We start from the raw sequence: 24207 nt of genomic DNA, 5'->3' as shown, positions 1-24207 counted from the left end.
TGTTGGAAAAAAACTAGTTTTTTAACCCCTGGCTCTGCCATTAACTCACTACATGATTTTTTTATATTCTTTTTCTCACTCAAATGAATCTTTATTTAAAATAAATGACAGGATTTGCAGTATCTTTACTAACATTTTCAAAAAGTGCAGAAATCTATACTCATCTCTTTGATCTTAATAGAGACAATTCCTTAAAGTTCACCACATACTAATAAATCAAAGGCAGCAAAATTCATACTGGAATATATATAATAAATGCCAAAGTTGACACAACCATTCAAAATCTATGGGATGCTGCAAAGGCACAGCTTAGAGGGACATTCACAGCAATACAAGCCTTCCTAAAAAAAGAAGACAAATCTCAAACCAACAACTTAACACACCACCTAAATGAATTAGAAAAAGAAGAACAAACAAAACCTGAAGTCAGCAGAAGGAAAGACATCATAAAAATCAGAGAGGAAATAAATAAAATAGAGATTCAAAAAACAATAGAAAAAAATCAATAAAACCATTAGCTGGTTTTTTGAAAAGGTAAAAAAAATTGATAAACCTCTGGCCAGACTCTCCAAGAAGAGGAAAGAAAAAAACCAAATAAACAAAATAAGAAATGAAAATGGAGAAATCACAATAGATACTGCAGAAATACAAAAAAAAAAAAAAAGAAGAGAATGCTATGAACAATTATTTACCAATAAATTTGACAACCTAAAAGAAATGGACAACTTTCTAGAGATGTAAAGCCTGCCAAAACTGAATCAAGAAGAAAGATCAACTGAACAAGGCTGATCACTAGAAATGAAATTAAATATGTAATAAAAACACTCTCTGCAAATTAAAGTCCAGGACCAGATGGCTTCACAGGCAAATTCTACCAAACATACAAAGAGAAACTTATACCCATCCTCCTTAAACTTTTCCAAAAGGCTGACGAAGAAAGAATACTCCCAAAGACATTCTATGACACCACCATCACCCTAATACTCAAACCAGACAAAGACACTACCAAAAAAGAAAACTATAGGCCAATATCTTTGATGAATGTAGGTGGAAAAATTCTCAAAAAATTCTAGGCAACTGAATCCAGCAACATATAAAAAAGATCATACACCATGACCAGGTGGGATTCATCCCAGGATCACAAGGATGGTTCAACATACGGAAATCTATCAACATCATACACCACATTAACAAAGCAAAGTCAAAAACCACATGATCATCTCAATAGATTCAGAAAAAGCATCTGAAAAAGTCCAACATCCATTCATGATCGAAACTCTTACCAAAGTGGGTATAGAGGGAACATACCTTAACATAATAAAAGCCATTTATGACAAACCCATAGCAAATATAATACTCAATGGAGAATAACTGAAAGCCTTCCCACTAAAATCTGGAACAAGACAAGGATGCCCACTCTCTCCACTTTTATTCAACATAGTATTGGAAGTACTAGCCACAGGAATCAGACAAACAATAGAAATAAAAGGTATCCAGGAGTTCCCATTGTGGCTCAGCAGATAATGAATCTGACTGGCATCCATGAGGATGCAGGTTCAATCCCTAGTCTTGCTCAGTGGGTTAAGGATCTGACATTGCCACGAGCTGTGGTTTTGGTGTCAGATGCGGCTCGGATCCTGCATTGCTGTGGCTGTGGCATAGGCCGGCAGCTACAGCTCCGATTCGACCTCTAGCCTGGGAACCACCATATGCCTTTGGGTGTGGCCCTAAAAAGCAAAAAAAGAAAGAAAAGGTATCCAAATTGGAAGAGAAGAAGTAAAACTGTCACTGTATGCAGATGACATGATACTATATATAGAAAACCCTAAGAATTCAAACCAAAAACTACTCAAACTGATCAACAAATTCAGCAACATAGCAGGATATAAGATTAACATTCAGAAATCAGTTACATTTCTGTGTACTAACAATGAAATATTAGAAAAGGAATAAAAAATGTACTACCTTTTAAAATTGTACCCCCCAAAAATCAAATATCTGGGAATAAACCTGGCCAAGGAGGTGAAAGACTTATATGCTGAGAACTATAAAACATTAATCAAGCAAATTAAAGAAGATTCAAAGAAATGGGAAGATATACCATGCTTCTGAGTTGGAAAAATTAATACTGTAAAAATGGCCATACTAATGAAAGCAATCTACAGATTCAATGCAATCCCTATCAAATTACCCATGACATTTTTCACAAAACTAGAACAAACTTTCCAAAAATTTATATGGAACCACAAAAGACCCAGAATTGCCAAAGCAATACTGAAGAACAAAAACCAAGTAGGAGCCATAACTCTCCCAGACTTCAGGCAATATTTCAAAGCTACAGTCATCAAGACAGTGTGGCACTAGTACCAAAACAGACCTACAGACCAATAGAACAGAATATAGAGAACCCAGAAATAAACCCAGACACCTATGGTCAATTAACCTTCGACAAAGGAGGCAAGAACATAAAATGGGAAAAAGACAGTCTTTTCATTAAGTGGTGCTGGGAAAACTGGACAGTTGCATGTAAATCAATGAAACTGGAACACACCCTCACATCATGCACAAAAATAAACTCAAAATGGCTTAAAGACAAATGTAAGACAAGACACCATCAGACTCCTAGACGAGAACATAGGAAAAACATTCTCTGACATAAACTGTACTAATGTTTTCTCAAGTCAGTCCCCAAGGCAACAGACATAAAAGCAAAAATAAACCAATGGGACCTAATCAAACTGACAAGCTTTTGCACAGCAAAGGAAACCATAAAAAGAACAACAAAATAATACTTACAAAATGGGAGAAAATAGATTCAAATGATGCAGCAGACAAAGGCTTAATCTCTAAAATATACAAACAACTTATATAACTCAGCAGCAAAAAAGCCAACAACCCAACTGAAAAATGGGCAAAAGACCTGAATAGACATTCCTCCAAAGAAGATATACAGATGGCCAACAAGCACATGAAAAAATGTTCAACATCACTGACTATTAGAGAAATGCAAATCAAAACTACAATGAGGTACCACCTCATACCAGTCAGAATGGCCATCACTAATAAGTCCACAAATAACAAATGCTGGAGAGGGTGTGGAGAAAAGACTGACCATCCTGCACTGGTGGTGGGAATGTAAATTGGTACAACCACTATGAAAAAGTATGGACGTACCTTAGAAAACACTATATAGAACTACCATAGGATCCAGCAATCCTACTCTCGGGCATATATCTGGACAAAATGTTCCTTGAAAAAGACACATAAACCAGCATGTTCACTGCAGCACTATTCACAATAGCCAAGACATGGAAACACCCTAAATGTCCATCGACATTGGTTTGGTGTTCTGACTCGATATATGACTAGAATCTAGATAATTCAGAACAAATATGTAGCTCCATTGCTGGATATGTATGCCTCACCTTTTAGGAATGAGAATGAAACTTACACACATGCATGTGATGGTCTGTTGATGAGACCTCATGCTGTCATCTGAGTATATTTTAAGTTTTATGTTTTATCTCTAAGATGTATGTAGAATTTTCAAAATAAAGGTAAAAGATTAAATGTTTTAAAGTATTTACTAAATTACTTGACTTCCCCTACCAGTCATTAGGTAAAGCTGATTTTGATAATTGTAAAGTACTTTGCAATCATATCATCATCACTATCATCACAGCTATTTTTCATTAAGCCCTACTATGTGAAAGACCTTCTGTATTAGTTTTTTATTATATATCAGGCACTGTATATTGTTTTGTATTTATTAACTCACTTAATTCTAATGTCAACTCCATGTTATTCATAAATACTTCTTACACTAAAGCCAGATGTCTCCTGAAAAAAAAAGAACTATAAATAGAGAAATTTCTTCTCATCCAATGTCAACCCAAAATGAACAGCAAAGACTGTTACATAAATATATGGAATTGGAAACAATTAAGAAGGTTGTACTCCTATGTACATGTAATATAACGAGGAAATGTCTATCTGAACAATAATCCTACACTAAATGTCCTATACCAAAACAAACATGCTATACCAGTGAAATGTCATCCATGACAATGAACTGACAATAACTGGAGTTGCAAGCTAATAAAAATTAAAACAGTTCTTGTAAAAATAAAGAACAAATAATTTAAAACCATTGGCCTTTACTAAATAGTAACATTTACTGTACAAAATGTTGGGGGTGGGAAAATAAGGCAATTTCTAAAAACCCAAGAAATCTATCAAGTACTTATTAGACATAATCTGGATGTCCAGAAGTAAGTCAAAATAAACAGAAAAATATATTTCCACAGTCTTGAGTATTTCTTCTAAATCCTCCATCCATTTAAGTTGGCAGGGCATATCAGTGGTTTGTTTGGATACTGTCCACAGGTAAATGAGCATCTTCATTTCCGCATTTTGGCACTGGAGCACATAAATGATTACACTGCTGTATATTCAATGAGATCGATAGAAAATATGGACTAAAGTAAAAGTACCAACTTTAGAAAACCATAAAACTCATTAAATAACTTCTCTAAAGTCACCAACATAAGTAGCCTGCAAACAATGGGGATGCTGAATACAGCACCGCCATCAACATGGTCACTCTGGTGACCTTGCACTCTCTTCTCATCTTTTGTTCATCGTCTTATTCATCCCATCCCTGCAGATCCCATCTCTTCAAAAGAGTGAGAAGTGGCACAAAGCATGCCTTCTGGGCAAGCACAGAGTTGCATGCAGGTTATCTAGGGGCTCTATCACTCCCCCTAAAAATCCCGAAGGGGTCTTGATGAAACACACAGGGGAGAAGACACACACTCTGCTTTGACATCATTCATGTGTCATGAAAGCTGACTCTAATTTTCTTCGCAAGAATATTAAAGTGCCATATTTTTACTGTCACTTTAAACTAAAAAGAAAAGTAGGGCTAATATACATAATCAGTGAAATTAAGTAGGCAAATTTTATTTCTCCAAATCCTACATCTTTCTTGATGACAAGCTTCTTTCTTTTTCTTCTGCCACGTCTCTCCCCAGACTGTCTCTGACCACATTAGTCCAATTTATTTGTTCAGTGAGGTTGAACTCAGGGTGAATACCCCATATGTCTAATATTCCCTTTGCTTTCTCACACTCATCAAAATGCACCTACTCTATGCTCTACCAGCCCAAACCTTAAAACTTCCAAGATCACAGCTGCCAAATGATAATACAATCACTGCCAAAATGCTACTGGTTGAAGACAGAAACTTGGAATTGCAAGGAAACTTTCAGAGGTAATTAATTCAATCCTTCCCTTAAAATTGGAATCCTCTTTGCTATGTCACTATCATTATCTCGGATTCAGTCCAATGCTACAGCCAGAGATCAAAATTCCCTTCATAAAACATATCCAATTTTAACTTTCCTCTCCTAGTCTCAGTTCTTGAGCTACAGAGAGTCATTTGTGCTGTTCACACCCAAATGCACCCAGCTCTGTGCCCTGGGATACTGATGTCTATGTATCACATCAAGAGACTCCCTCGCTCCCAAGCCTCTGGTTGGGTTTCAGAAATGTGAGTCATGAGCAGGAGATCAGAGAATAAGACAAGAGTGAGGTCAGAATATGAATGAGCATTTCTGCAGCTCCCTCCTTGCAGGTGGGCCTCTCCATACAGCTCTCTGCTCCTGGTCCCCTCAGGCCTAGAGATGGTATTGACTCCCGGATATCACCACCCCCAGAGTATCAATCCTTATCAGTTCTTTTTAATAACAGCATTATGAGACATAATTCACATATCATACAATTCACCCATTTTAAGTATACAAGTCAATGGTCTTTAAAATATTCATAAAGCTATGCAACCAGCACCACAATCAATGCTGGGACATTCTTAACACACTAATAAGAATCCCCACACTCTTCAACAGTCACATCCTCCCCCCATTTCTTCCCAACCCCTCAGCCCTAAGGCAGTCCCTTAAATCTACTTTCTGTTTTTATCAATCTAGTTATCTGGATAGTTCATATAAATGGATTCACACAATATGTGCTCTCTTGTGACTGGCTTCTTTCACTCAGCATAATGTTTTCAAAGTTCATCCATGTTGAAGCATGTATCAATATTTCATTTCCTTTTATTACTAAATAATATTCCACTGTCTGAACATACTACATTTTATATGTCCATTCATTAGCTGATAAATATTTGAATTGTCTGCACTTTTGGCTATTATGAATAATTCTGCTATGAAAATTGCATACACATTTTTGTGTGAATGGGTATTTTCATTTCTCTTGAATTAACTTAGGAGAGGAGGTACTGGGTCATTTGGTAACTCAACCTTTTGAGGAAATGCCAGTCTCTTCCAAGCAGCTACTCGGGTTTTACATTCCCATAAGTGATGTGTGAAGCAACTTCTCTGTATCCTCACCAACGCTCATAGTTATATTTCTTTTTTATTGTAGCCATCTTTAATGTGTGTGAAGTGGTATCTTTTTGTGATCTTGGTTTTTTAAACCCTGTTTATATCCTTATAACTGCTACCTTTATTTTTCATTTTTTTGCTTTTTATGGCCACACCCATGGCAAATGGAAGTTCCCAGGCTAGGGGTCGAATCAGAGCTGTAGCTGCCACACTATGCCACAGCCACAGCAATGGGGATCTGAGTTGTGTCTGTGACCCACACCAGAGCTCATGGCAATGCCAGATCCTTAACCCACTGAGTGGGGCCAGGAATCAAACCACGTCCTCATGGACACTAGTCATGTTCATTAGCATTGAGCCACAATGGGAACTCCACTACTATCTTTATTAAACTCTCCTCAAATTATTTAAGTCCATCATCTGTTTCCTGCTAGACCCTGAATGACTCAAAGGCTGTTCCTTTTCCATATTTTTGAAGATTGTCTTGAATCCTGTCCACATTTTTCTTTTTCAGGCTAAACAACTCCACTTTACATGAACTATATGTTTCCAGATTATTTACCCCCCCCAATTCACCAGCTTTATTTACTTTTTGGCCATGCCTGAAGCATACAGAAATTCCAGAGCCAGGGATCAAACTCATGCCACAGCAGCAACTAAGGTGACAGCAGTAACAATGCCAGATCCTTAACTCACTGAGCCACCAGGGAACTCCAACCAGCTTTAAACATTAAATTATCAGGGTCCTTCAAGTTATTTTATACATAAGTGACGTGTATGAACTGACACAGCATACATTTTACCAAGTGATTATCTCATTGGTTATGGGCACTATATTTCTTCTATCAATGCTGATGAAAATGACATAACCTCTTGTTTGAGCAGCTATGTCCTATTGTTGGTTTATATGGAACATAAAATGAACCAGAATATCTGACAATGGACTATCAATTCAGATATCTCCTACTTGCAAATGACTGACTGATTTAAAACTTACATAGAGAATTACTCTAACCCTAATAAATTTCATCTTTTTAAGTTTTGGCTATCATTGAGTCTATTACTGACTACTCAGTCATGTGGTCCTGAGCACCAAAAGAGATAAAACGGGTTAAAGAGCCAAATATGTTTTTTGCCAAAAAAGGCAAAGTGATAGTTTCCTCACTTTGTTTCTACTTCATTAACGTTCTTCATAAAAATAATAAAGAGAATAAGGCAATGAATAGAATTGGTAGCATCTGGCTACAGACCTCTTTTTAGGTTGATAACCATATATTAATCTATATCCTTTAAATATGGTTCTTCAATTATTAGTCTGCATTACCAATAATGTCAACCAAACCTATTTCCTTTCTAATTTCTTGAAATTTTATAATATATTATAAAACCACATTTTATAAAAGATATCTGGAGTTCTCGTTGTGGCACAGCAGAAATGAATCTGATTAGTATCCATGAGGATGTGGATTTGATCCCTGGCCTCGCTCAGTGGGTCAGGGATCTGGCACTGCCATGAACTGTGGTGTAGGTCACAGACACAGCTAAGATCTTGTGTTACTGTGGCTGTGATGTAGGCTGAGAGCTGCAGCTCTGATTTGACCCCTAGCCTGGGAACTTTCATATGCCACAAGTGTGGTCCTAAAAAGAAAAAAAAAAAAAAAGGTATCTGATAATAGGGTAGCTCCATCAAAAAGCATTAAGTTGGAGTTCCCTTGGGGCAGAGCAGGTTAAGGATCTGGTGTTGTCACTGCAGTGGCTCAGGTTGCTGCTGTGGCCCAGATTCAATCTCTTACCTGGGAATTTCCACGTGCTACAGGGCGGCCAAAAAAAAAAAAAAAAGGCTTTAAGCTAATTTTGCGTGATTGGCTCTTCAGGAACACATACTGGCTTCTTGTGAACATTGTTTTCCTTCTAAGTGTTCAGAAATGATAAAACAAACTAAAATTTACTGAAATTCTTAAAATATAACATTTAAAATTATAAATATTTTCTTCCATTTTAAATTCAGGGTAAGATTTACTCATCTTGAATCTTCTAACATGTCTTGCCTTCCACACGCTATTTCAAAATGTACCAACAAAGAGTCTTCAAAAACAATGTCTAATTGGTAACTGCCTCTCCCCACCCTATACATCCTTCCATGATATGTATGAGTTAATTACAGGCACTCTGATCATTCAACACTTGAAATCAAGACATCTAAGTAGGCATCACCCTTGACTGTTCTCCTTTCTGTATCCCCTGCCCCCACACCCAAACCATCAGCTAGAGCTATTCAAAATACATGAAATAAATACCGTTTGGTTATTTCCTATTAACCCTACTACTGTCACTCTAGTACAAGTCAGAATCACCTCTAACTGAACTACCACAATGGAATCCCCTACTAATCTGTCTGCTTTCATTTCTGTCCCCCTACAGTCTGCTCTCCCCACAGTAGCCAAAGTAAGCTTTTTAAAATGTGCATCTGGAGCTTCCGTTGTGGCACAGCGGAAACGAATCTGACTGGTATTCCTGAGGACGCAGGGTTGATCCCTGGCCTCACTCAGTGGGTAGGGGACCTGGCATTGCCGTGAGCTGTGGTGTAGGTCACAGACATGGCTTGGATCCCACGTTCCTTTGGCTGTCATGTAGGCTGGCAGCTGTAGCTCTGATCTGACCCCTAGCCTGGGAACATTCATATGCCGAGGGTGCGGCCCTAAAAAGCAAAAAATAAAATAAAATGTGCATCTGACCAAGTCACTCACAACCAGCTTCCCATCAGATTTAAAATACAATCCAAGTGAGCTGACCCTGCCTTCCTCTCCAACACCATCTCCCTAACACTCCCTCCCACCAGCACCACCCACCATCTGCTTTAAGGACACTGGCTTTCTTGATGTTCCTGGAACATAATAAGCTCAGTGTCTCTTCTGGGTCCTTACTTTTGCCATTTCCTCTCCCTAAAGTCTCCCCGTCGATCTTCACATGACTTGTCATCCCTCAAGTCACGTCCTCAGAGAATTCTCCCTGTCCTCTTTATCTGAGATAGAACTTCCAACCCTATGTCTTACTCTACTGTATTTCCTTCACTTGGTTGATCACTTTCTTGAAGTGTTGTACATTTGTCTGTTTATTTCTATCTTCACCCCTAGAACCTAAGCACTTTCAGAGCGGGGCTCTTTCTGTCTTGTTCACCAACATATGTCCAGCCATCTATAATAGTAACTAATACATAGTGAGCACTCAAAACAAATTTTTTAAACAGATTGAATGAGAACCCCCCAAGGAACAAATCTACCAATATAAATTCTGTTCTTGGTGGAAACTGGGAAAAGCATGAAGGGCTGAGGGCAGTTTTGGCAAGTCTTCCAATCACACAGTGCTACAGGACCCCCACAGGAAAGCATGGTCTTCATTTACTAACTCCATTAATCAACAGATCCACAGGTCCAGTCTGAATCCACTGATATCAGGGAACCAAAGCAAAGAAGAGCCTTCCAATCTCCAGTGTGGGCCGTGAGTATTTTTTTCCCTATCTCAGCCACCACTCTCCCAATTATAGTAAACGAATAAAGTAGACTGAAGCTAGGGGAAAATAAAGCAAAATTAGAAGCTGGCAAAAAGCAAACCCACTGCCTGGGGCAGCCTGGGGCTGATGGATGATGACAGCTAGCAGACAAATCCTGTTCCCCATTCTAAATTCTGTCTACTAAACAAATTAGCAAGCTCATCAATATCGGCACGGCACTTACCTTCTGCAGCAACAGCTGCTGCAAAATCACGATGCTGACTTTTGGGGTTGTGGTCTTGCCGACGGGATGCATTTATAGGCCAATCAGGGTCAGAAATAACAGAATGACAACCCGATATTATAGGAAACACTGTTGTAAGGACTTGGAGGATAAACAGTTTGAGGGTCACCTGCTGAATCTATCACTCGTCCCTGTCCCTCCCCCAATAACTAGATGTTTGAACAAGATGTGAAAAGTTCATTCTTGTGCTAGTAATTAACTGTGAAAAACTTACAATAAAGACCTTAAGTGATTCAACAGAAACTTGTGTGATACATAATCTTATATCCAGATTATGCTTCAAAACATTATCCTTTTCTTGAAAACTAATATTCAGTGTGGGAGTTATATTTTAAAATAGCAAAAAAAAGTTTATTTTCAAAAAATTATGACACAATACTGTCTTCTATTTTAGCAAGAGAGAATTTTTTCCCTCATCTTCAAAGAAGGAAGAAGAGCTAAAACCAAACACAACACATACAATACAACACGCATTTTCCCCTGAAAGTTTAAAATGACACTAGCAAAGGGCTTTTATGATTAATTTTATAAGCAATGGTTTACATGCACCTACATGAAGTTAAGGGTGGCAAAACATTCTTAAAACACCTGCATTAGGAAAACAAGAGCATAGTAATTCAGAACTGAGAATGGGATTAATTAGGGGAAAGGTGACTGGAAGAAAATGGAAGAGACGGCAGACCACCTGAGTCTATTTCAAGCGTTTTCTCCTTAGAGCCCTGAGACTCTTCAGAATGGGTTTTATCACTTAGAACAAGAGAAATCCCACATCCCTCTCTCTCTGGCAAATCATGTCCCTTCACACGAAGGGGCAACAGAGCGTAGGGACATCCCAAGAGAAGGCAAGGCTATCCTCACCTGAGAAAGAAAAAGAAGTCATCAAGACCTGTACTGTAGTGGAGAGAAGCCAAGACACAGGAGAGAGAAGTGCCAGGCAAAGGTCAGCTTCCCTCTCTCCTTCAGCAAATTCTACTGATTTCAAGAAAATTTGTGCAGAGGCTGCTTCCCACAATGTGTGCAGGGGCCTTACTCCCACTGCGGCTGCCATTCCTGGCTGACATCTGTTAACTGTCCAGATTGAGCTGAAGCTACTACTGGGGAGTGGTGGGGGGAATGTCAGGGTCTCTGTCATTGGAAGAGGTCTCCCAGGGCAGGTGTGCTTATTTTCACCTTTCCTGGGTGCTCTGGCATTGGGTACCAACCTTACTAAAGGCATCTGCCAAGCTGTACAACGGATATTTGTACAAGTGTTGGGTATCCCCATCAGACTGTGAGAAAACATGTAATCCTTTTGGGGGCACACCTGGAATAATACCCCTAAAAGAGCCCATTAGTGCCCATTAAGGGATGAGCAAAAGGGCATCCCCTTGTTCACATCTCCCTGAAATTAAGAATGAAGATCGGAGTTCCCGTCGTGGCGCAGGGGTTAATGAATCCGACTAGGAACCATGAGGTTGTGGGTTCGGTCCCTGCCCTTGCTCAGTGGGTTAACGATCCGGCGTTGCCGTGAGCTGTGGTGTAGGTTGCAGATGCGGCTCGGATCCCGCGTTGCTGTGGCTCTGGTGTAGGCCAGTGGCTACAGCTCCGATTTGACCCCTAGCCTGGGAACCTCCATATGCCGCGGGAGCGGCCCAAAAGAAATAGCAAAAAGACAAAAAAAAAAAAAAAAAGAATGAAGATGAATACACAATAGATGTGTGCTCTTTCAACAAAAACAGTATTTTTATTTGTTCACAATCATGACAATCATGATATTCTTACTGGCTTTCTGCAGAAGTCTACAGTCTTCTTTTTTTTAGGGCCACACCTTTGAAGTACCCAGCCTAGGGGATGAATCGGAGCTGCAGCTGCAAGCCTATACCACAGCCACAGCAATGCCAGATCCAAACCACATCTGCAACCTACACCACAGCTTGTGGCAACACTGGGTCCTTAACACATTGAGCGAGGCCAGGGATTGGACCTGCCTCCTCATGGACACTATGTTGGGTTCTTAACCCACTGAGTGACAAGGGGAACTCCCTAAAATTTTTTTTCCCAAACTATGACAAATGTTTTCACTACATGGTGGGCTTCAGGAAGCCAGAGACAATTTTCTCTCCCCTAAAATAATGCTTGACAGATCTCACAGATTCTCAATCAATGCCTGTTGATTAATGACTACTCCACTAAGGACAGCTAGATATTGATGATTCTCCCGTTTTTCTTACTGTCACTCACTCTACCTTTCCTAAAAAAGAAACTTGTTTTAAATGATCAATCCTTTTCTTCTTCAGTGAATAAGAGCTTTATCTAAAATGTGCCATCACAGGGGTGGGGAGGCAGGGATATTCACTCAGGCACAGAGCCTAGAGGACAAGAACAGATAACCCAGAACTGCATTTTCTTTACTTTTATTTATTTTTTTTTTTAAAGAGCACTATTTTGTCAGCAGCCTCAGGTCTTTGGAGCCCAGAAGCACAAATCAGTGTCTGGTATCAGCCTTCTATAAAGGCCCAATCAAGGGAAATTTTAAGAAAACAGCCATTTTAGTAAAGAGAGTATTTGGTGACTTAAAGGAAGCAGAAATAATTGGCCAAAAACAATTCTTTCCCTTTTGCTTGCCAAGTCTCTGTGTGACTTCATGTACATGAGCACACTCTCTGTGCCTTACTTTCCTTATCCATGAAGCTGGTGGCAAAACCACTGAACACCATTAACTGCCAATAATTCTAACTGGGTTCAGTTAAATATTTCTACATTTTGTGACCTTTAAAATTCTCAGAGTATCGCTAACATGGTGAAATAATTAACACTGCAGCATCCTCCCTTGTGGAAATAAACCATCAATAATGCATATTCAGGACTGCTCTCTCCCTCATTACCTATACCTGGGATGCTGCAAAGAAGTAACTTGTGTTATTTTGTAGACCCTGACAGGCTGGTACCTTGTCACACTCCTGCTTCTAATCTTCCAGAACTCTCAAGCAGAAAACCACTTTCAAACAGGGATTTCCTGGGTACCGCAGCACTGACATCAAACCTTCAGTTCAAAGGTCACATCTTCTCTCCCACTCCCCTGCCGGCTCTGTCTGGCCTGCCCTCACTGAACGAAATGCCCTCTTTATCTCAAAGAAGTACAGGCTGCTATGAGAAGATGTCTGGGGAGGGAGGTGATTGGTTGCAATTGTTTGAAAGATTCTAATAATTGCAGAGAGGGATCCATCCTCTCGTGTCACGTAAGTTGGAAAATGGGTCAGACATAATGCATTTGGTTAAGTGTCTAAACTGAAAAGGTGCCATTTTATTTTAAATGGCATAGTCTTTACAAAGGCTAAGGTTACTGGTGCAATGCTCTCTCATTTTAAAACGTATCAGGGACATGCCCTCTGAGGGTCAGGCTTTCATTTGCTGATGTTAATTCTCAGCTGCCTGCTTCTCGTCCTTCATTGTACCCTGTGTCTTAGCTGGGCACGCTCCTGATTCCCTCCTATATCCAGACGGTCCATGTAAATAGTGTTTATGTTAAGGAAGTCATGTTCAGTGTGACTGGAGCACACAGAAACTGATGTTGTTGTCACTTTAGATTAAGCTCTTATTTTAGTAAAGGAGGCAATTGGAGCAGGCAGCTGAGTGGCCGAATGAAATATTCAGCTCATTTCATTTAGAGCTGCCCGGTTTCCATTGTTCATGCTGGCAACTCTGGTTAACCCCGTGGGTGCCGGCATGCAGCGGCCCCTGCTTGCTCACATGTACATGCTCAGGCTTCCTCCAGCTCACACTTTTCAAGTCATCCATCCACCCACTTAGAAGGAATCAGGTGAATGGTGTAGGAACAATTACCCCTGGATGCATCTCTGTGAGCTTCCTGTCCATTTGGGCCCCACATGGACACTTTCAGAGGATATTGTTTGTGTGCAGGGTGTGCCTAAATTTGCAGGTACAAGTGGCAGATGGGTGAGCACAGAGATGCTTGGGACACAGGGTTTTTGTGAGACAGCTAAAAGGTTAAAATGTAAAATGTGTTTCCCAAGGGAAGATGATGGGTTTAATTCCTGGAAAAGTACTGCCCTGTGATGAGGAATTGTCGAAAACACAGACAGGCGTCCTTGCCCCAAAACAACATATTACTACATAAATTATTGTTGGAAATTTACCATTTGGAAAGCCCTAATGGTAGTACGCTACTATCCTGGGAGTGCTAATTGTATCCTGGACATTTTGTAGAACTTGAGGCACCTGTTCAAAGACTCTCCTAACATTACATTATAATCCCATCTGACCAGAGACTCTGGACTTCTGAGGCTTCTCTCTCTCACTCCTCCCTTTGCCTCCCCCTCCTTTTCTACCTCTCTCCTTCTTCCTCCCCCCGCCCTTTTTCTTTTTTTTGACAAGTGAAGCCACAAAAGATGGTTGAGGCAAATGAGGAAGTGAATGTTATTTTCATAGGTCAAATCCCTGGTTAAATGAAGCACCTTTAGCAGTTTTTTACCCATAAGAAAAGGTTCTAGACAATGGATGGTTTCGCCTCAAGAGCCTAAGAAGGTAGAAATTCTTCTTAGCTGCAGCTGAGAGATATTACTGAATGTCCATATGAAGTACCAGTCATCATTGAACGAAAATAATTGTTATTATGAAGACACATTCAACTCCAAACATATAATGAGTGACAGATACACACTAGGTTCCAGGCTGGGCTAAAAGTAACCCTTAATTTCATGGTATCTAAATATTTAATAAGCATTTAATTCAAGGGTTTTTTTTGGAGGGGGAACAAAGCTTATGCAATATTAGAAAGAGAATACAAATTAAAATTATTTTAACACGAAAATGAATACTTCTTTACAATGGAAAAATCACAAATTACTACTTTAAAATGTTGAGAAATATCACAAACATCATAAAATCTGGGAAAAAAAGTAATATTCATATTAACTAGTTCCCTGACCACACCTAATGCTTTTATAGTCACTGGCTACATACTCTTTGATTGCCTCTTTGTAAATATCAGTTTCTACAGAGAAAAAGGAAAGACAATACATTCTTTTCTCTAGTATGTTTCATCAATTTGTGTTTTTAACTATTCCTAATTTGGATTCAGAAAACATACACATGCACAACACAGGGTACTCACTGCCTGAAGTTGTATTACAGTTACAAGTTTGTGCTCTAAAAACACAGACATTTGAGAAATTATATTTATATAATATTCATCAAAAAAGAAAAATATGATGCATTAATAAAAGCATAAAATGCATTAGTCACTAAATTCCTAACTGGTATACTAGTATATGGAATGATTGGCCAACAGGGGCCTATAGTATAGCACAGGGAACTCTACCCAATCTTTTGTGATGGTCTACGTGGGAAAAGAATCTGAAAAAGAATGAATGTTTATACATGTATAATTGAATCACTCTGTTGTACAGCAGAAATTATCACAACATAGTTAAGTCAACTATTCTCCAATAAAACTAAAAAAATGAAAGTAATTCCCATCATGGCTCAGCAGGTTAAGGACCCAATATAGTCTCCATGAGGATGTAAATTTGATCCCTGGCCCCTCTCAGTGGGTTAAGGATCCTATATCACCACAAGCTGCAGCGTAGGTCACGGATGTGGATCGAATCCAGTGTTGCTGTGGCTGTGGCATAAACCTGCAGCTGCAGCACTGATTTGATTCGTAGCATGGGAATATCCATATGTGGTGGGTGCGGCCGTAAAAAGAAAAAAAAGAAAAAAGTAATTTTTAAATAAAAGAATGAAAAAAATATTCCTATCAGGAGAGACTATCTACTGTGACTGGGTATTAACACAAACTATAGCCTGTTTATAACAAGAAAGGTATTCCACAGAATAGCTTCTAACTCTGTATATTTCAAACCTAGTTGTGTCTGGTGTCAGTGCTGTAGGACTTATCCACAGGGCAATACAGCCTCTGGCCTCTGTGTGTCACAAAGCTCAAGTAAACTGTCAAAGTGGAAGGTCACCAATGGCTTCACTATACATAGAAGTGTTTGCAAACAACATTAACTATGTCCCACTTAATTTAAAATCACTGTACCCCCAGTTTGACTCCCTTTTGGTCAACCACCACCACCCAAACAAAGCCACGGCCTCTCTTATGCCACCGCAAAACAGAAAAAAGAAGGAGAAAGGTTAAAGTGGAGGCACTGGCCATAAATGATTGCACTTAAAATAGCATGGATTGCAAATTTAACAAAATATATCATTATCTGAACACATTGCCTACAGCTACTCCCCAAACCTGAGACAGAACTCATAGGACTAAAGGACCCTGAAGCTTAGTTTTTAGGTCTGGTGAAATAACTTCTATTCTGGTTGAACAAATGTTTTTTAAATAGCAAATATCAGATATTTGTCAATAATTGTGATTATAAATATCTGCTAAAGGAATTTTATTTTAAGACATAGGGAGTCCAATTTGTAATTAACAAAAATTGAAGAATGCAGTGAAAGATACAAAAGAATGGTGTTTGGGGCAAATTTTGTTTTTGGAATTACAAAACTGTTAGTACCAATTTTCTTAGACAAACAAAGACCTTCTGCATCTAAAGTGTAAACAAAATGTGGAATGAAACAAAAATTTTTAAATTGCCACATATTTCAGCAGCTAAAAAACAAGATAATTGTTGAGAAGAGCATGCTGAGTTAGCTACTGGCAGGCAGACTGTGGAAACACACATTTGGAACCTAGCTTTCCAAAGAGCCTATGGAAATAAGAGAAGAAAGTAACCCCAAAATTTAAATTTAATGGGATTTTCTCCTGTGCTGACTCTCAGAAACATACCAATTGCAATCTAATACCATATTATCTCTAAAAATTACACATAGCTTATATGTGTTGTATAAAGATCACAACAACTACCCCTGAGAAGTAGATTTCTTTAGAGAGCTCACAATAACTGATCACATTTATTGTACCTCCTAGTAAAATGAAAGTGAGGTGCTGATTTTATCCAATAATTTAGTTTGTAAAAAGTTAAAATTATAATGTTCAATGCTAGTGGAAAACCCATTTCTACATTAACTACAGTAGTGTTAAATGGCACAGTCTATCTGGGAAGCAATGTGGTTAACAGACAACAAAATGCATTAAGATACTTAACACACTTTGATATAGTAAATTGACTTTTGTAAACCCCCAAATATGAAAACATACATACACATAAACATGTTCAGTAAAATGTTACCTACAACAGTAACCCGCCCCTATCATTTTTTCTTTCTGTTAACAGCCCTACTATTCATCAAGTTACAGAAGGGAGAAAATCTTGGCACTATCTTTTCCCTCACTCCAATAATTCCTCCCCCTTCATCTTCTATGTCTTTTTCTACTTAAGCTCTACAGCTCTATCTTGGATTAAGAACCTGCCATTTCTCTTCTGGATTCCTGCACTATCTTGGGACCAGATCTGAAAAGTGAAGCCTACACTTAGATAATTTGGGACCCCTTTAAAAAAAAGAAGGTAAAATCGTGCCGACAAAATGTGTGTCACCAATGCCACCCAACATTAGGAGAATCATTAACAGAGGGGTAGTAACATAGAAAGAGAAAGCACTCATAACTCACTGAAGTTGAAAACTCATAATCTTGGCAAATTTCATAAAAACATACGACCACAAGAACATATTTTAGAGTCCCCACCAAAATACTGCTAGAGGCCCATGCAAGCCAAGCGTTTTTTATTTAAGCTTTATTTAAACTTCTTGGTATATCTGATTCCTTACAAACCTTCAGTTCCTGGGGTTTGCAGTTTCTAAGCCATCCATCCAATCACACTGCTAAAGATCGATTTTTTTCTAAAATGAAATTCTATAACATCTTCCTTACCTATGTGAAAATCTTTCCTGCCAATAGGATAATTGGCATGAATCCTTCCATGATACCACCTCCACCTACTTCTCCAACTTCATTTTCTGTGGTTCCAGACATGTTGCATTATTTACAGTTCTTTATGATGTTATTTCAGTCATCCCATACCCTAGCAGATGTTCCTTCCTCTAACTGAAATGTATTTTCTGCTTTTTTCTAACAGATTTCTTCACATATTTCTGTCCCGACTTACCTGTTAAAGTCTTCTCATACCTGACAAAGCTGTACTAACACGCATACTAACACATTACAGCAGGATCTTTGGCCCTCGCTCCTCCAGCGTTGTACTTATCACCTATTACAGGGACTCATCTGCTGTTTCCTCTGATAAATTAAAATCTCCTTCAAGGCAGAAACCTTGTCCTAGCCATCTTTATTTCCCAAGTACCTGCATTAAAGTGCTCAGTAATCCTCACCTGAACTAATGAATGGAAAAGGCGGAGAAGCAAATATATCAAAAAGTTACTGTTATTGCTTTTGGTTATTGGTATTATTAGCAATTTTTTACCCTTTTTTAAAAAAATACTTTTTCTTATGGAGCTGTATGTGTTTTGCGATGGGAAATCTAATTTATAACAAAATATTTCTTTGAGGCCTACTCTAATTTTCATTATATCTGCTCTCTAATTCTCTTAAAATTCTGCACACCTGTGCCAGGCTTATTTACATGACCAACAGTCTACTTTACTTGAAATCATGTTTAGATTCCTGTACACAATTAACTAAATAAATATCATTAGTGCAGCTTCATTATAGTGTATTTTTCTTAAATATTTCTCACTGCACATATTTCTCAGTAAGTGAGCATCTATTAGAGTTTTGGCAAGAAAAATCTTATAATAGACTTATTTCCATAGGTATATACTTCAAGCACTAACTAAAAGGAATAATAAAAATGTTTTGCCATCTGTAATAAAACAGTGCTGAGTGCTATAAGACTCAAATTATGTTCATATGCATGAAGCCATGTCTCTGAATCACTATTATAATTCCTATCTTCTACCCATTATGCACTAAAGAATTGTTTTTATAAGGAAAATATCCAAAATAATCTGATAATTCTCCTAAATATAATCCTCATTGAAGCTGAACATATTTTATCCTTTTTTAGTAAAGCTATCATTATCATTATCTAGTAAATGCCTGCAGGAACTTTAGAGCAAACATTTTATTCTTTTTCCTTTGCATGATTTAAATATGTTGTTTTATTACACACTGTTCAAATATGCTCTACATGAAGGAGACCATACACACACGGCATATTTAGTTATGAATACAGATCAAGAGCATCAAAATCGCAAATGACAGGTCATACAACTAACATGACCAAACTTACATTGACACCATTTTAGTAGTTTCAGATCCAGCTGTATTTTTCATAACCTATACCTCTAGTTCAGCTATAAATTCATTTTCCAGCCTATGATATGATGGCATTAGATTGCATCTCTCCACAAACATGTTCCTGTTCCTCCTTTGTGTAAGGTGCATTATCTAAGTTCATGCAACAGTATGACCTAGATCTAAGTCTCATCTCCTTTGCTGGTCCCAGCCAGTCTGGTCTGGTCATTTAAAGGCAAAGCAGCATTCCCCTCGTTGCACAGGGCTGTGTGCAAGAATCCCCTAAGACGAAGTGCAGGACAGCAGAAAGGACACAGCTGTAGAGTTACAGCATAGTGATAAAGAACCCTCACAGTGGCATTTCAACATCTGTGTGACGTTAAGTTACTGAGGCTCTTTGAACCCTAGTGTTATGGGCTAAATTGTGTCCCGCCCACAAATTCACATATTGAAGTCTTAACTCCTAGTATTTTGGAATGTGACATTTCAAAATAGAGTCACTGCAGATATAATTAGTTATGTTAAGATGAGGGCATTAATATGGGTCCTAATCCGATGCAACAGGTGTTCTTAGAAAAAAGGAAACTTGAACATGGAGCAAACACTCAGAGGAAAGATGACGTGAAGAGAAAGGGAGACGATGCCATCTACAAGCCAAGGATGGGTGTCTGGAACAGATCCTTCCCTCACTGCCCTCAGAAAGAACCAACCCTGCCAACACCTTGATTTTGGACTTCTATCCTCCAGAACTGTGAGACAATGAACTCCTATTTCTTAAGCCACCCCACTTGTGGTACTTCATCAGAGTGGCCCTAGCAAACTAATGTACCTGGTTTTCTCAATTGGCAAATCCTTACTCTAAAGGAGGCAGTGCCATTATAAGGGTTAAAAAATCACATGGTAGATACTCAAAAGAGGGCAGGCAATACTTTTTTATCATAAAGGGTATAATATTTGAAATATCTTACTCCTTGAATCTTGCATCTTTCTCCATTCAATCAGCCAAGTCGCTATACTCAACACTCAATTTTCGTTAGAAAATTGTTGGCAGAGCAGGGAAGCATGGGGATGGAGTAGGGTCCATTATTAGGTCTTCAGTTTCAAAAGCCTAAGACACTCTGGAAGATTAGAATGATTTTCACACACTGAAAACCAACTTAGGTGAGATCCTCCTATTTATCTACAAAAAGCAAATTTAGATACCTCTGAGTGGAAATAAGGTAGTCAAGGCATGTATAGACATTAGTGAATCTAGAAATAAGTGGGAGATGAGATGACTGAAACTCTACTCCTCCCTCCACTACCATAACTCTCCCTAGTAGCGTAGAATGACCAGACTATTTGATTGGAAGATTCAACTTCCAATCTTCCAATGCCTCTAGTTGAGGTATTTTACTGAACAGGTATGAAATTCCAAAGTAAAGGGCTAGATCAAAATCCAGATTTAAAAAAAAAAAAAAGAAATGGCTGGATGCATCTAAAATCCAACAAAAGAATGTAAAGGAGCAGAAGAACAGAGGTGAGAAGAAGCTTTATAAGGTGTTCTTGGATTGAGCTGCTGCCCAATGGCAAGCGTCACCTCACCCCAAGCAAGAAGGATGGAAGGGGCTATTTTCTTTAGAGATGCTTCAAAGGGGAATTTAGACAGCCTAGATGTATCCTCTGGAGTTTGGGAAACCCCATGGATTGCAGAGTGACTCCCGTCTTGGAAATCTGGAGGACAAGAGGGTCAGGCAAGAAGCAGTTCTGGAATTGGAGAAGTATTCGCACCTCCTCTTGCCCTTGGAGGTTCATGAGATGTATGTTTTCATGAAGCAGGAATGAGAGAGCTGATCTGAAGGCCAAGATGACCAGCTAGAAGTATTCTTGATACACCAAATATGAGTTCATGTGGGATGGACTAGCTGAAAACTAGGCGCTGAGTAGGGAATGGACAGCTGAGGAGAAGCCCTGTCCAGATCAGGAGAGTTGAAGACAAATGGGTCCAGCAGGGGAGCCACTGATGTCCTCCCCAAAGTGGCCGATTGGCCACTTGTTTAATAAAACATCTGCCAGGTCCAGAAAGCTGAAGTCAGCTTAACAGAGTACCAGTTCAAGGAATAAACAGCCTTAAGTCACTCCTTTTTCTTCCCCATGTTCCAAATCCTTAGGATTTAGCAATAGCAGATAGCAAATGGGGGAGGAGGTAAAAGACAGAAAAAAAACAACACACCCTCTCCCACTGCAATAGCCTAATCCAAAAATGGCCTCATACAGGGAAGGAAAGATGATTGGATACTGAATTAACTTTCAACCTATGACTATGTTCTGAAATTGGACATTGTATTTTTTTTTAAATGGCTGCACCCACGGCATAGGTAAGTTCCCAGGCCAGGGACTGAATCTGAGCCCCAGCTGCAACCTACACCACAGCTGCAGCAATGACAGATCCTTTAACCCACTGAGCCAGGCTAGGAATTGACCCTGTACATCTGCAGTGAGCCAAGCAGCTGCAGTCAGATTCTTAACCCTCTGTATCACATTAGGAACCCCTGGACATTCCAATTTCTGAATGTAGACTATGTTTGTGATTTAAAGTATGGATAGATTTTTTTTTTAATCTAAGAGTAATTCTATTAGAGATGGAGCCTACCTAGGACCTAAATTTTATCCAGAGAAAAGGGAATATCCAGCCCTCCCTTTCTCTATTCATTTTAAAGAAACAACAACAAAAAAAGTAAATTCGGTTTTGATTGATTTCCTAAGTTGTGCCTGTTCAAAGTACTGTTACAGAGAGAAATCTCAAATATACTGGTGGGAGATAATGGCGGGGAGGGGGGAGTTTATTGGTTGGATGGAGCCTGGACCTTAGAAATGACTAAGTGCTACGTGCAGGCGGATGGACCTGACCAGTTTACCACAACCCTCATGCAATAGCAGGACACAGGAGCAATAGAATAAGGACCACATGCTTCAGAGTAACACCCAAGGAGGAAAGAGCTTTAGGCCACTCCAGAGAGTTTCTTCTGGTTCATCAGGACTGTGCCCAAAAAGTATCTGGAAGAAGCCAAGAGTAAGAGAGGAGACGATCCTCAAAGGAAGATCTAGGTGTGCCTTAGCAATGACTCGCAAGTACTGACAAAGGATGGAAGGACAAATGTGACTGATGGAGAGATGAGATGACAGCCTAGGAACAGACCTGTCACCCTTTGTTCTCACAGCCTCATCTAGAATTAGGATGTAACCTCCAACTGCTTCCACATGGTTAAATGGAGGATTAAAATATAATTCAGATTTAACTACAGAAAATAAAACAAGTTACATTTCTTGCATATTCAGGGTGTAGACACATACCTACCACATGCAGGAAGCCTGTCCAAGACTTCTAAGGATCCTCTTGAAGGGTGGCTTTACACCGTGGACTGATTAAAAAGCCTAGAAGAAAATTAGAGCTAAGTAACTTAGAGGCAGATTCATGTGTGAGGAGGACAACTCTCAAATCTTAGCTGTTTGGGGAAATTGCAGTTGATTGTGATAAACTGAGCCTGACAGAATACATAGCATCTACTATTATAGAACCCTTAAATTCCATCTAGAAAGTTACAGAGCCATCAACAGAAGGAAAGAAAATAGAATGAATCAGTTTGTTTGGGGTTTTCTTGGTTGTTTTGTGTGTGTGTGTGTGTGTGTTTTCCTTTTTTGGCCTCCCCTTAGCATATGGAGTTCCAAGGCCAGGGATCAGATCTGAGCCACAATTGCCACCTATGCCACAGCTGCTGCAATGCCAGATCCTCTAACTCACTGTGCCAGGCCAGGGGTCAAATCTGCGTCCTGGCACTGCAGAGATGCCACCGATCCCATTGCACCACCATGGAAACTCCTAGTCTGTTTTTCTTAAATCAAATGCTCTAAATCCCAGAAGAACACATAGAAAAAAAGAAGCATAGTAGGGAATTTAAGGTTCCTACCCTAAAAATTTGAAATTCTTAAAAGCACCAAACCTGTTTCTAATGAGAGAAGAAAAATAAACCCAAGTAATGAATAGATTGTAACTGGGCTGTTATTTTAGAGACTATTCAAGGAAAATAACCACTCTGATAAGGCAAGATTTGAGCAGAGACCAGGATAAAGTGAGTGAGCCAAACAGAGGCACTTTCCAGGCAGAGAGAATAGCAAGTACAAAGGCCCTGTGGTGAGAGCCTCCTAAGCAAGGCCAGGAGCAGCAAAAAGGCCACTGTGGCTGCAGCATGATATGCCAGGGAGAGAGAAGCAGGGTATGACTATGGTTGAAAAGGCTTTGAATGTTAATCTAGAAGCCATTAGAAGGTTGCCTTTTCTTTAATCAAATATTTTAGTTTGAGATAATTGTAGATTTGCATGCAGTTGTCAGAAATAATGCAAAGAAATCCCCTATAATTTTGATCCTGTTTCCCCGCAATGGTAACATCTTACAAAGCTCAGGTACAATATCAAAACCAAGATATTGTCATTGATAGAGTTAAGATACAGGATATTTCCATCACCATATCAGTCTCTCAGGTTGCATTTTTTTTTTTTTTGGTCTTTTTGCCTTTTTTCTAGGGCCATACCCATGACATATGGAGGTTCCCAGGCCAGGGGTCTAATCGGAGTTGTAGCCTCAGGCCTACGTCAGAGCCACAGCAACACAGGATCTGAGCTTCGTCTGCAATCTACACCACAGCTCACGGCAACGCCGGATCCTTAACCCACTGAGCAAGGCCAGGGATGGAACCCACAACCTCATGGTTCCTAGTCGGATTCATTAACCACTGAGCCACGACAGGAACTCCTC

At 39.2% G+C, this 24207-nt stretch overlaps 1 protein-coding gene across 11 annotated transcripts in view; it reads right to left on the bottom strand.

Annotated features, from left to right (window-relative positions):
* Positions 1–24207, bottom strand: part of SOX5 (SRY-box transcription factor 5) — a 999607-nt gene that overhangs the window by 829239 nt on the left and 146161 nt on the right. For 7 of the 11 annotated variants that reach the window (XM_047787389.1, XM_047787388.1, XM_047787383.1 and 4 more), the window contains exon 2: positions 22749–22829. The exons of 1 other annotated variant lie outside the window; for it this stretch is intronic. The gene's annotated coding sequence lies outside the window, so the exon portion shown is untranslated. The remainder of the gene's footprint in view (positions 1–22748; positions 22830–24207) is intronic. 3 more of the 11 variants (XM_047787393.1, XM_047787392.1, XM_047787390.1) reach the window with 1 other exon arrangement.

This window comes from Phacochoerus africanus, chromosome 7, assembly GCF_016906955.1.
Source record: "Phacochoerus africanus isolate WHEZ1 chromosome 7, ROS_Pafr_v1, whole genome shotgun sequence".
Taxonomy (NCBI): Eukaryota; Metazoa; Chordata; class Mammalia; order Artiodactyla; family Suidae; genus Phacochoerus; species Phacochoerus africanus.
This window is presented reverse-complemented; position numbering and strand designations above follow the sequence as displayed.